An 11,362-nucleotide genomic window follows, 5' to 3' on the forward strand; every position below is an offset into this window, starting at 1 on the left:
TAATTCACTGATTGGGTTAAGGATCTCATAACCCAATGATTTTACCTCTAAACTTTCTTGCATTATTTCACACATGAGCTTTTGGGGGACACCTAGTCTAAACTATAACATACGCATCTATTTTTCACTTTTGGCCTTACCACACAAGATATTCTATCCACCCCTCAAATAGTCATAATATTCTTTTATTTTAAAGAGAAGTTGTTTTTATAGTTTCTTATTTTTTAAATGAAATAGGTACATAAAATTAAGATGAAAAATAAATTAATTATACAGTTACTCGAGTGCATACTTCAGCTATCTGTTCTCCAAAGCCTATTAATGAGGCAATTTCTTCAAAAATAAAGGAAGCTCCAGGGTACATAAAATATTAGAGTTGGAGAGAGAGAGAGAGAAAGACCCTATCATCATCTTGTCCAACACCTTCGTTCTGTAGATGAGAAACGGCTCTGGAAGTTACATAAAGCAAGATACGAAAAGTCAGAAAAAATATTACTTAGAGAAATGTGTTAAGATGAAAAGTCACAGAAATCCATCTTTGAAATGTTATTTAACTCCACATAATACCAGTAGTACTCCTGGGGAAAAATGGAAGAAAGTATATGTGAAGGTAATTAAAATATACAGGGCTAAATAAATAACTTTTAGCATTGCAGTTAAAGTTCTGGTTGTCTTTTTTTGAATAATAACTGGATATGAATTTTTGTTTCAGGAACAATTATAACTTGGAAATTTTCACAATTTATTAAAACTATTCCATATTTAAAACCTAGGCTGATACTTACTGACTTTAATAATGCTGGTCACATAGCAGAACACATATATATGCCTGTGTATCTGGCCAGTCATTGACTTCATACAGATCTTACTTAGGTTCTGCTGATGGATCAGGCATCATTCAAAAGTGAACACAACAGATACTCCCTTTTCTTATAATGAAAGTTTATCCTGTAATGGGAGACTTAGTACTTTCTTACTTTGGAATGAAGCATGAATGAATACTAATATTCTATAACTTCAACATTTCTGAATGTAGATGCTGTGGAAGGGGAGAATACAGAGATAGTTTCTAAGTCTTGATTGATGCATCTATAAAATGGGAAACATTGTGGGAATTACAATGTGTAGTAAGTGCTTGAAAACTGTTGTCTGGAAGGGAGTATTTTCTCTGAGTTCATTCTCTGAATCTGTTTATACTGTCTTGGCCAAAGAGTAAAATTTCCCATTTATTGGCACTGTTTTTTTCCCAAGTTACACTATAAAAATGTTGTTGGACTAATTATCAATGTTGTTATTATCATCATGATTTATAATTTTTCCAGAAGTAGCTCTTATGTCAGTAGAGTGTATCAGTGATAGAATGCTACGGAGTATTAACCTAGTAACAGAAAGATAACTTTCACATTCGCAATGGGTACTCCCTACCTTCTTTTAAAAAATTTAGTTCTTTCCCTTAGCATCTTACTTGCTTTTTTAATAATAAATTAATTCCATTTTATAGCATGTTTTCTATCTGTAGCCATCACTAGACAATGGGTTGTTTGAAAGTAGAATCATACTTTATTCATTCCTTTACCTCCATAACACCAAACTAAATTATTCAGTAAATGTTTATGCAGTTAATATTTTATTTAATATTTGACTTCATCAAATGCCTTGAAAGGCAGGTGATGTAGGTGTTAATTGCATTTTATGAACAAGAACTCACTAGAGGTTATTATGTCCTGAAGGTCACAGTTCTTATGAGGAATCAACAAAGAACTTAAATTTGTACGCTGTGACTTCAAGTTCCTTGTTCTTTCTCTGAAATTGTATCACCTACCTGCATATATCTATAATTTTTATTGTTATGGGTGTGTCTTCATTACCATTGTTCATAGTCCTGATTTTATTTGCTTATGTCAATTTTACTTTCTTAATCCCGAATTGACCTTTTAACCTTTACCCCAATTCAATAGGAGAAGAGAGATGGGAACAAACAAGTTATTCTATTATTTTGTATTTTGGTTTGTATACTTTTGATGAGCTTTGTGCAACAGAGAGCTATCCAAAAGAATTCCAGAGGTAAGAGTAATCGTAGGGAGATTAATTAGGGAAATTTTAAGATAGTAACACAGACTACACATGTATCACAAATTCTGAAATGCTAGATGGAATTCCACTAAGAGATGTAGAGAAAAAAAGAGAAGAAAAGATATGGAGGAAAAAAAAAAATAAAAGAACAATGCAGAGTGAATTAAGATTTTAGTTTTCCTGAACTTAGGTCAAAGATGGCCATTAGACCATCTGAGGTTCTGGTTAGCAAATTAGGGTGTCATCCAAATATACAAATATCTGCCTTACTGACTCAGCAACTCTTGGGGTTTCATTGTACACTAAAGCATATGAATCAATAGACAAAATCAGGGGTTTCAAAATAAATAAAAAATAAATCATATATAAATCACCTGGGGATCCCAATATTCAGATTCTGAGTGAATGGATCTGAAATGGGACCTGATGCCAATGCTACGGGTTCATGGACAACACTTTGTAGGAAAAATATTAGCCATTGGGGTAGCTGCTATGATATGTGTGCTATGGAATATGAGATGGAAAAAGTGAATTTAAAAAGCTTCACCGTGATTCATGACAGATTTCTCCTTTGCCAGCTCATCAGAAAACTTTGTTAGGGATTCAAATAGCTTTTCAATGTTTTTGTGGGTGGGACTCTCTTATGGACTGGCCAAGAAGCAGCTTGGCTTTATGCAGTTTCAGCTATAAAACTCTAGATGGGAGACCAAGAGAGATTCAACATGTTTCTGATGGATCCTCTAGCCCAGCATTTTCTAGTTTTGAATAGTTCAGAAAAAAATGTAAATTTCTTTCTAGTTTAAAATAGTTCCGAAAAAAAAAGAAAATTCTTTGTGCAGAACATCATCTGGGCTAGTTTCTTAATGCTCATCTGTTTTATTCCTGCCAATTAAGAGCAACAGCTGTCTTGCAGGGATGGTGGTCGTTAGGAAGTGACACAGCTGTGGGATTTAGATGAGATAACAGTTGTACAGCCAAGATAAGGCATCATTGGAATGCAAACTGCCATCGCCTGATTTATAGCACACATCCAAGGGGAAAAACCTTAAACCAAAATCAACTAAAATAACAACTCACCCAATCGGGAAAACAAAACAAAATATCAACCCAGAGATGTTTAGCCCCAAAGTCAAGTTTTCTCAGACTATTTTAAAAACAAGATTTGAACTAAAATTGACGTAGAGAGATTCCAATTACCTCAGTTGTCTACAATGCCCAGACTTGGGAATTTGTATCTAAGATTTAAATATCTATGCAAAATCAGGCCCCTTGTGGTTCAATATAATTTGAGATTTCCAAATCTTTTGGCCTTATTCTGTGACAGAGAGAATGGACTTATTGAAAACAAACAATGGTCAGCAACAAGTATTTGGAAAATTGTATCACCATACCAAATGTCATCTTACCAATATGATAACCCAACAACCTAATGAACTTGATATAAATAATTATTTTTTCTTTAAGTGTGGGTATAGAGCTTTATTATACTAGCATATTTCAAGATGAATGTAATAGTCATGATCTCACTGTTATAATGAAATTCTGTCACCTAATGTTCCTTATACAGTCAATGGTATTTCAGACTTCCACATTTTAAAAAATTCTGTTCCTTTTGAAATACTTCATTTTTCTCATCTCTGAACACATAAATCCTACTCAACTTTCATAAACTATATCAAAACCAAATGCTCTATAAAACCTTTTGGGAGCCTCTCAACCAAAGTTGGTGTTTTCAGATCTTAAACTCTCACTGAGTTTAGATCTACATTTCCTATGCCATCTACGTCTTTCTCCTTGGAATCACAGTCACTTGAGTACATACTTTATCTTCTTTACTAACCTATAAGTCCATTGAAACCAAGATCTATGTCAGAATCACCTTTGTGAACCTAGTTTTAGGGGCCTAGTTTGATGTATTGAATAAATTTTGACTTTAAAAAATGGTTTGAAAAGTTCCCTTGGAAGTTGTGGAAGGGGAGTGCCCACTTATTAATTCAGTTTTGGGTGAAGTAAAGATCTTGAATTCAAAACAGTTGAACAATAAAGGTGAAAGAGAATGAAAAACTTTGCTTTTTTTTTTTTTTTTGAGAAGATTAAATAAATTATCAATCCTGAAATAGTCTAGTCTATATCCTTAGCAGGAATAGAAGTCATCTTGCTACCATTCACTTGTAATCAGTCCCCAAATTTAACACAGATATAAGTAAGCAAATATAATATATAATATTATGTAGGACATAAAAAGGGGCAACTTTTGATGGTGATAAAAAAGGATTCATTTATTCATTAATTCGTTCAACTAGTCAATAGTTATTGAATGCCTGAATTTCAGATCCTTGACCACAGTGAGTTAATGGTCCAATGGAGAGATAAAATATCAGTCAATATAATCATACAAATAACTTGAAGTCACATTTATGTAAGAGTTATACAATTGATTTTTTTTACATATTAACTAGTACTTACTAAAGAAATGTTCAACAAATATCAGCTACCCTAATAATTAGTCTTCAACCCATAAGATATGGGGTGCTACCAAAGGTGTTTGAGCAAGGAATGAAAATGATCAGACATGAAATGATCAGTTTTCTAGTATTTAATCTAGGATAAACATGTTACAAAAGCTGAAGTGGAAAATGACCTGAAATGGGGAATCTGTTCCCTCTCAGATTCATATTACCATGCCCTAAATTAGGGCAACTTCAGCGGGAAAATAGACATGGAAACCTATAAATGTTAAGAGGTAAATTGACAAAGGACAACTAATTTGAAAGAGGGCAAAGAATCGCTGAAACTTGTGGGGCCTTGGACCTTGTGAGGGTGTTGGTAATGCCGAGAGAACTGGAAGACACAGACTTAGAAGCAGGTTTACAAGGAGGAGGATGAATTTCATATGGACTTGATGAGGTTGAGGTGAGGAGATTTCCAGTAGAAGCTCTCAGACAGTGGTTAGGGTTGGGGGACTTTATATTTGGGAGTTACCTGCATAGAGTTATATTAAAACTATTGGAATATATAAAATTACCTTTGAAGGACTATGGAAGAAGGATAAGGACAGAGTGTTGGGATCACCTAAATTTTGGGTTGGAAGGGGGAAAAGACCTTGGAAAGAGAAGGAAGGGAAAAAAGAATGCTGAGTGAGTAGAGTTAATGCAGACCAGAGGACAAGGGTTCTAGAGGATAGCAGTGTCAAATTTCTGGGAAAGTTTCAAGTGAACAGAAGTTAAGGGCTATATGGAGTTGGTCATAGGATATCTTTTTTTGAGGGGTGTGGGTACCAGTGATTGAACTCAGAGGCAAGTGACCCTGAGTAACATCTCCAGCCCTATTTTGTATTTTATTGAGAGACAGGGTCTCACTGAGTTGCTTAGTGTCTCATTTTTGCTGAGGCTGGTTTGAACTCTCCATCCTCCCGACTCACCCTCCTGAGCCACTGGGATTATAGGTGTGCACCATGCACTTGGCTTAGGATATCTTTGATGATCATTACAAATGACAATTTTAGAAAAGTTTTAGGGGGTAAACAAATTATAGCAGTGAGCATGGACTGCTCTGAAGAATTTGGGTGAATAAAAGAAATTTTAAAACAAGGTAATTAGATAATTTAGGCAGAGGAAATAGTAAAGGTTGAAGCAGCTTTCTTAGAATGTTGGGAACCTGAGCTAGGATCTACATTTGAGATCCTTAAATACCTTGAATGCTTTGGTTTCATTATTTGGCTAGGTTAATTAATCTGAAATGGTGAGTTTATGAGATAAAATTGAAGCAGAAGTAATCAAAACTATATTGATTTGGTGCTGTTCTGATTTGTTAAAGAAAATTGATATAACTGCATTTCCAATTTATTCAAAATGGCTGTGGAATAGCCAACTAAGCCTCTAATGGTAATCCATTCTACCTCTAGAAATGGCACATCCTGACCAGACAGAAAACACACATCCTAGGCTTTTGCAAGTAATAACAACTAGGATAGTTAAAAGTTTGCAAAGTTACATTGGTATTCCAGATTGTCTGTCTGACAGACCCATTATAAATGAGTCCACAGCTGTGGGTGTTCCTAATTTTGATATAAAATAGAAATTATTGACTCATATTTCTGTTTGGAACTGGAAGTTATATCTCTAAGGCAGGAAAAATAAGTACTATATATGAATGAATGCATGTATATGGTTTATGTAAAAACATACATGTGTGTATATATGTGTGTAGGTATATATAACTATAACTACCATTATTGAGTGTTTACTACGTTTCAGATATTACAAAATGTGGATTAGAAATACCTATAATCATCATTCCAGGTCTTGTAAATAAAAAGAGTATAGTCCTGCTTTTGTTAATGAAGAAACTTTGGATGTTAAGTACATTGCCCAAGGTTACATGGTTAGTGAGGGACTGCAGCTGGGATTCAAGCCCGACTTTGCCTTGCATTCTTCTTTAGGAAGGACACATGAACAGAGGACAAACATGGAGGTAGTATATGTTTCATAAGAGATAGGAGGAAGCTCTTCCTGGAAATTGTGTCCTGCATTGCACTGAATTCATGAAGAGACATAGTCTTCCTTCACATTTTAAGGGAACTTGTTGCAGTAAGTTGGAGTTGGAAGAGATTTAAGGAATTTTATTTCTAGAAACTGAGGCTAGAGATTTGCTCAGCACCACTCAACCTGCTCCTGACTGAGCCATGATCACAATTAAATCCTCTGTGTCTAAATCCTCAGCCTACTGTCTTAGGTGGACCTCAAGAAGTCTGAAGATAGGCAAATCTCTAGATTTCTCAGGGATTTGATTCCATTATTTAAAAGGCTGTATAGTATTCTGGGCAGAATCTTCTTGTAAACCTTGAGTGGCTTCAACTCATGTGAATTTTGTTAGGCTAAAAAACTTTCTCAGTAGAGTTCTATCCATTATGTTTTTGACTGATATTTTATTTTTCTTTTATAAGCTGAAAGATACAAGGGCTCTAAGGTGCAAGGTGTAAAAGTAGTTGTTAAAATAAGGAATGATGACATGTCAGAATGATTTATATAGGTAATCTAATTGGAAATGCTGTCATTAACATAAAACACTCCACTTGATATGGGTTTTATGTACCTATTAAAAATGAGAGAGTAACCTTTGTACATTATCAACATCATACAATGTGATCAATATTCCATTTTTTAAACAGTGAAATTTTATTAAGGTGGCATTTGTGGGGATGGTTTTTAGAGTACTTTATGTTTATCTAGAATAAAGTCTCAAGTCTTCTCAAAGAAATTTCAGCTTCTCCCCAAAACTGGCATCGTCCTGCTATTATATAAGGCACAATTGCTTCTTCCGTTGTGGCTAAACTTTAGAAATAGATGCTGCAGAGATAAAACACCACCTGGGATATTTCTCCCTCAAAGCAGGACAGTAATTGTAACAGGCTTGGTGCTTTTGTGAGTTTATTTTAAACATTCCTAAAAAAGTAGGGTTTGTAATTTTCCTTCAGATTGTAAAGTGACATTTTGAAGAAAAAAAAAAGTATCAGGGAATGCAGTACTTGTGTGTGGTGGCAGCTGATAATTACCATAGTGAGTGGGGCTCGATATAACCCAGGCATTTTAAGAAACATGGCTGATTACAGTGCTGGAAGAGTAACTCAGTTCGGGAATTTTGCTTTGTTAGGCAAATTGAACTGTCTTGCTTCACCAATCTCATCTCACTTCCCTCTTTTGCTTTCCACCAAGAGCCACCTTTATATCTTCAATAACAAGGCTGTTCCCAGGAAAAGTTATGTGTAAAATTAAAAAATGAAACATAGAAAATCTTCTAGAGGCGGATGCCTCTGGTAGTGTTCACCCTGTAATATTGTTTTGCATCATTTAAGATGTTTACACTGCGTTTTTGTTGTGGTGGTTGTTCTTTGGAATTTTTTTTTTGTTGTTGTTGTTTTGTTTTTGCTGAGAAAGTGGAAGAATCATTTGTGGTTAATGTTGAAATAAGAAAATAACCATTCACTGGGCTGGGGCGTGTGCACTGCCAGGGAACTGATAGGGAGGAGTTAATACCTAGTGTATGAGAAGAAGTGAGAGAAGGATGGTTCCCCAAGAAAGGAAATTTGTAGTATTCTAAGCAATTTATTTTCAACTATAGTTATTAAGCATACACAATTCACTTTCTAAATTAATTGCATAGCTTGGTTGCCCAGTTCTGAACGCAGACATAAAAATAAATGTGTGCGTGTGTGTGTGTGTGTGTGTGTGTGTGTGTATGTGAGTGTGTGTGTGTCTGTATGTTTGAAAATAGAGGGAGGGACAGAGAGAGAAAGCTTGAATGTCAGTTGAAGGTGCACATTCACAAAAATTCAAATTTTATTAACTCTTCTTTCAGCCTTTCAGTGAAGGACTGTTAACTATATTTTATATAACATGAATTATTTCTTACAAGTAAATACTCAGTTAAGGTCCTGTAAGTGTCCCAAACCCCTCTTTCTGAAAATGGTTGAATATACTTTAAATCAAGAAGCAAATCCCGGTTTTATGGAATCTAAAGTCCTCTTAAAGGAAAAGAAAACTAAACCATGAATATAAAATCAGGCCAACTACCCTGGAAAGAGCCCTGGGGGTTGCTGAAGCTGAACTTCATTTGCTTTGTGGCAAATCCACCTTACACGGGAAATGGTCTAATTTCTAGGAGACCAAGATTGAAGCCTACCCATAATCCCACACTCCCTCGGGGTCACCATGGCATTTTGGGCAGAGTTAGCTTCGCCTTTGTCACTTTACTCCAACACTAAACATTCATCCTCTCATGTCTGCTTATTAAATTCTATCCCCTCTCTACCTAGGTTGGACAGATAAAACCCTACTTTGCACCTCTGTCACTACTTCTCCAAGCCTACTTCTTCAGTACGTACTTCCTATTGCGTTCATATAGCATTAAGTTAGGGTTGTTACCCAAACTGTTCTCCGTATTCATAGCCCCAATCCCTAGTACCATGAAATGTGTCTGTATTTGGAGACAGGGGTTTCAAAGAGGTGTGTAAGTGAAAATAAGAGCACCAGGAAGGGCCTTCATTCATTATGACTAGTGTCTTTTTAAGAAGAAATTTAGACAACTGGATACACTGGAGGATCATGTGAAAAGGCACCAAGAGGGTATTTGTTTGCAAGACAGGAACAGGTCTCTGAGGAGAGCAACCCTGTTGGAACCTTGATCTTAGACTTCTAGCCTTCCAAACTATGAGAAAAATTTTCTGTTGCTCAAGCCACCAACCATTTTGTTATGGAGGGTCCAGCAAACTAATGTGATTAGCTAAAATTTATCAAACTGTCACTTATCAACATTGTCCTCAGTGTGTTTAATAGTAACACAGAAATAAACCAAGTGCCTACAGCCACCTTATATATATTGGTTGAATGAAAGAATAAAAGCATAGAAGCAGGCATGTATGCAGTTAAGGTGCTTGTACCAAGGGCTTAACTAAAGGCATTCTTAATTACTTTCTTCATTAGGAGTGTTGACTACTGAGACAGATGGTAGTAATGACATAAAAATGTTCTAAAATTTCCAAATATTCACTGAGTCTTTACATTGTGGATATTAAAGAAATAAGTGGTGAGTAATGTTTCCTAAGTATATCAGGGCACAAAAACCATGGAAGGTATTTTTTTCCTGCTGAAAGTAGTGTCCACCAGGCGTGAGGTACATCTTTACATGGTACTGTGGGGCAGCTACAGGCCTCTTAGGTTGCTCTCTGAGATGGTGAGGCTTCCTTAAGTGCAGGAAAGCTAGTTCATTCGACTCACGTCATATAGGACTAGGGACTAATCTGTGATTAGTTTTAATCAGTTAGAAATTACTGTTGTGAATATAACAATTTGGGAGAACTAGTTATTGTCTGTGTGGTTGCTTGGTGAAAGCATATTAAGAGCAAAAGGAAATAGATCTTTTAAAGAAGAGTTTCATCTGCCTAGCAAGGTCTTCTGATGAATTAGTCTTATGTTTTCTGAGGATGATATTTCATTTGAATTTGGAAGACTTATTCATCCATGGTACCATTTCTCTCTCTCTCTCTCTCTCTCTCTCTCTCTCTCTCTCTCTCTCTCTCTCTCTTTGCAGTGCTGGGAATTGGACTCAGGGCCTGACACATGCTTTACCACTGAGCCACAGTCACGGCCCTGTACTATCCTCTTAATGAACATTATTTATTGAGCTGCTTCAATGTGCCAAACATTATACTGGGAATTAGAAATACACAATGAAAAATAAAGACTGAATCCCTGCTTACCTGTAACTTATATTTGAATTGTCATAGCTCAGCTAGTGGATTTCATTCATGTATCTCATTGATTAACAATGCTTCTTACTACTTTGGCTCAGGGGTGCTGTTCTTTACTTTCTGTACCTCTTATTTCTAAAACATTTATTGATGTTTTGTAAAAATCAAACAAAACCCTCTTCCGGAGGATGGTTTAAGTTTTCCATAAAAGCTTGAGATATTTCCAGTTGAAGGTTCTCTTGGTCCACACTTTAAAACCCTTGGCATCATAACACAAATCAATGTGACAGAAAAAGGAACTCAAAAAGTATATGTAAAATAAACACATTTATTTCATAGTTGTTATGTACAATCAAATATTGAGGTTTATGTATGGTCCCATGTTGAGATGAATTTCCTGGGCTAATTCTCCAGAAACTGAAAAAAAAAAAAAAAACAAAAAACCCAATTTCTACAGGTTTCGATTGACCAGTATTCAATCTTATTCTTTCTCTTTCTACTCACAGCAAATCAAATGAAACTTGGACTTGCCTGGGTCCTATATGTGACTGGATTTCTTTCTCTAAGACTTCCTTTCCTACCTAGTTACTTACTTAGATTAAATTGTCTAACCTTGACAGGTCATTGTCACAGTGCTTGATGTTCACCCACATACAAAATCACCAGCTCATTTATGATATTAGAAGAAAGAAAAGAGGAAAATCTCCAATTTCAAGGTACCTTATATTTTCTGGTCTGATTCTGTAGATTTTTATCCAAGAAGTGAGCTTGTAAAGGAACTGCCTGAGGTGGAAGGGATGAAGGCAGAGCCCTACAGATGAAGCCTTTATCTCGCCACATCGACTCTCCGAAGCCGTGACCTCTGAGAATTGGATAAAGTGGGCTGAATGGCGCAATAGCCTGAAGGGTACAAAAACCAGACATCTGAAGAGGCTTTCTTGTTTCAAGGATATGCCTAACCTACTTTAAAAATATCCCTTTAGCAGGAGTTTAAAGGAACTTCCTTTCTATTATGAGGTCCATGGCTTCTTAGGTAGACCT

Source organism: Sciurus carolinensis, chromosome 4, assembly GCF_902686445.1.
Source record: "Sciurus carolinensis chromosome 4, mSciCar1.2, whole genome shotgun sequence".
NCBI lineage: Eukaryota > Metazoa > Chordata > Mammalia > Rodentia > Sciuridae > Sciurus > Sciurus carolinensis.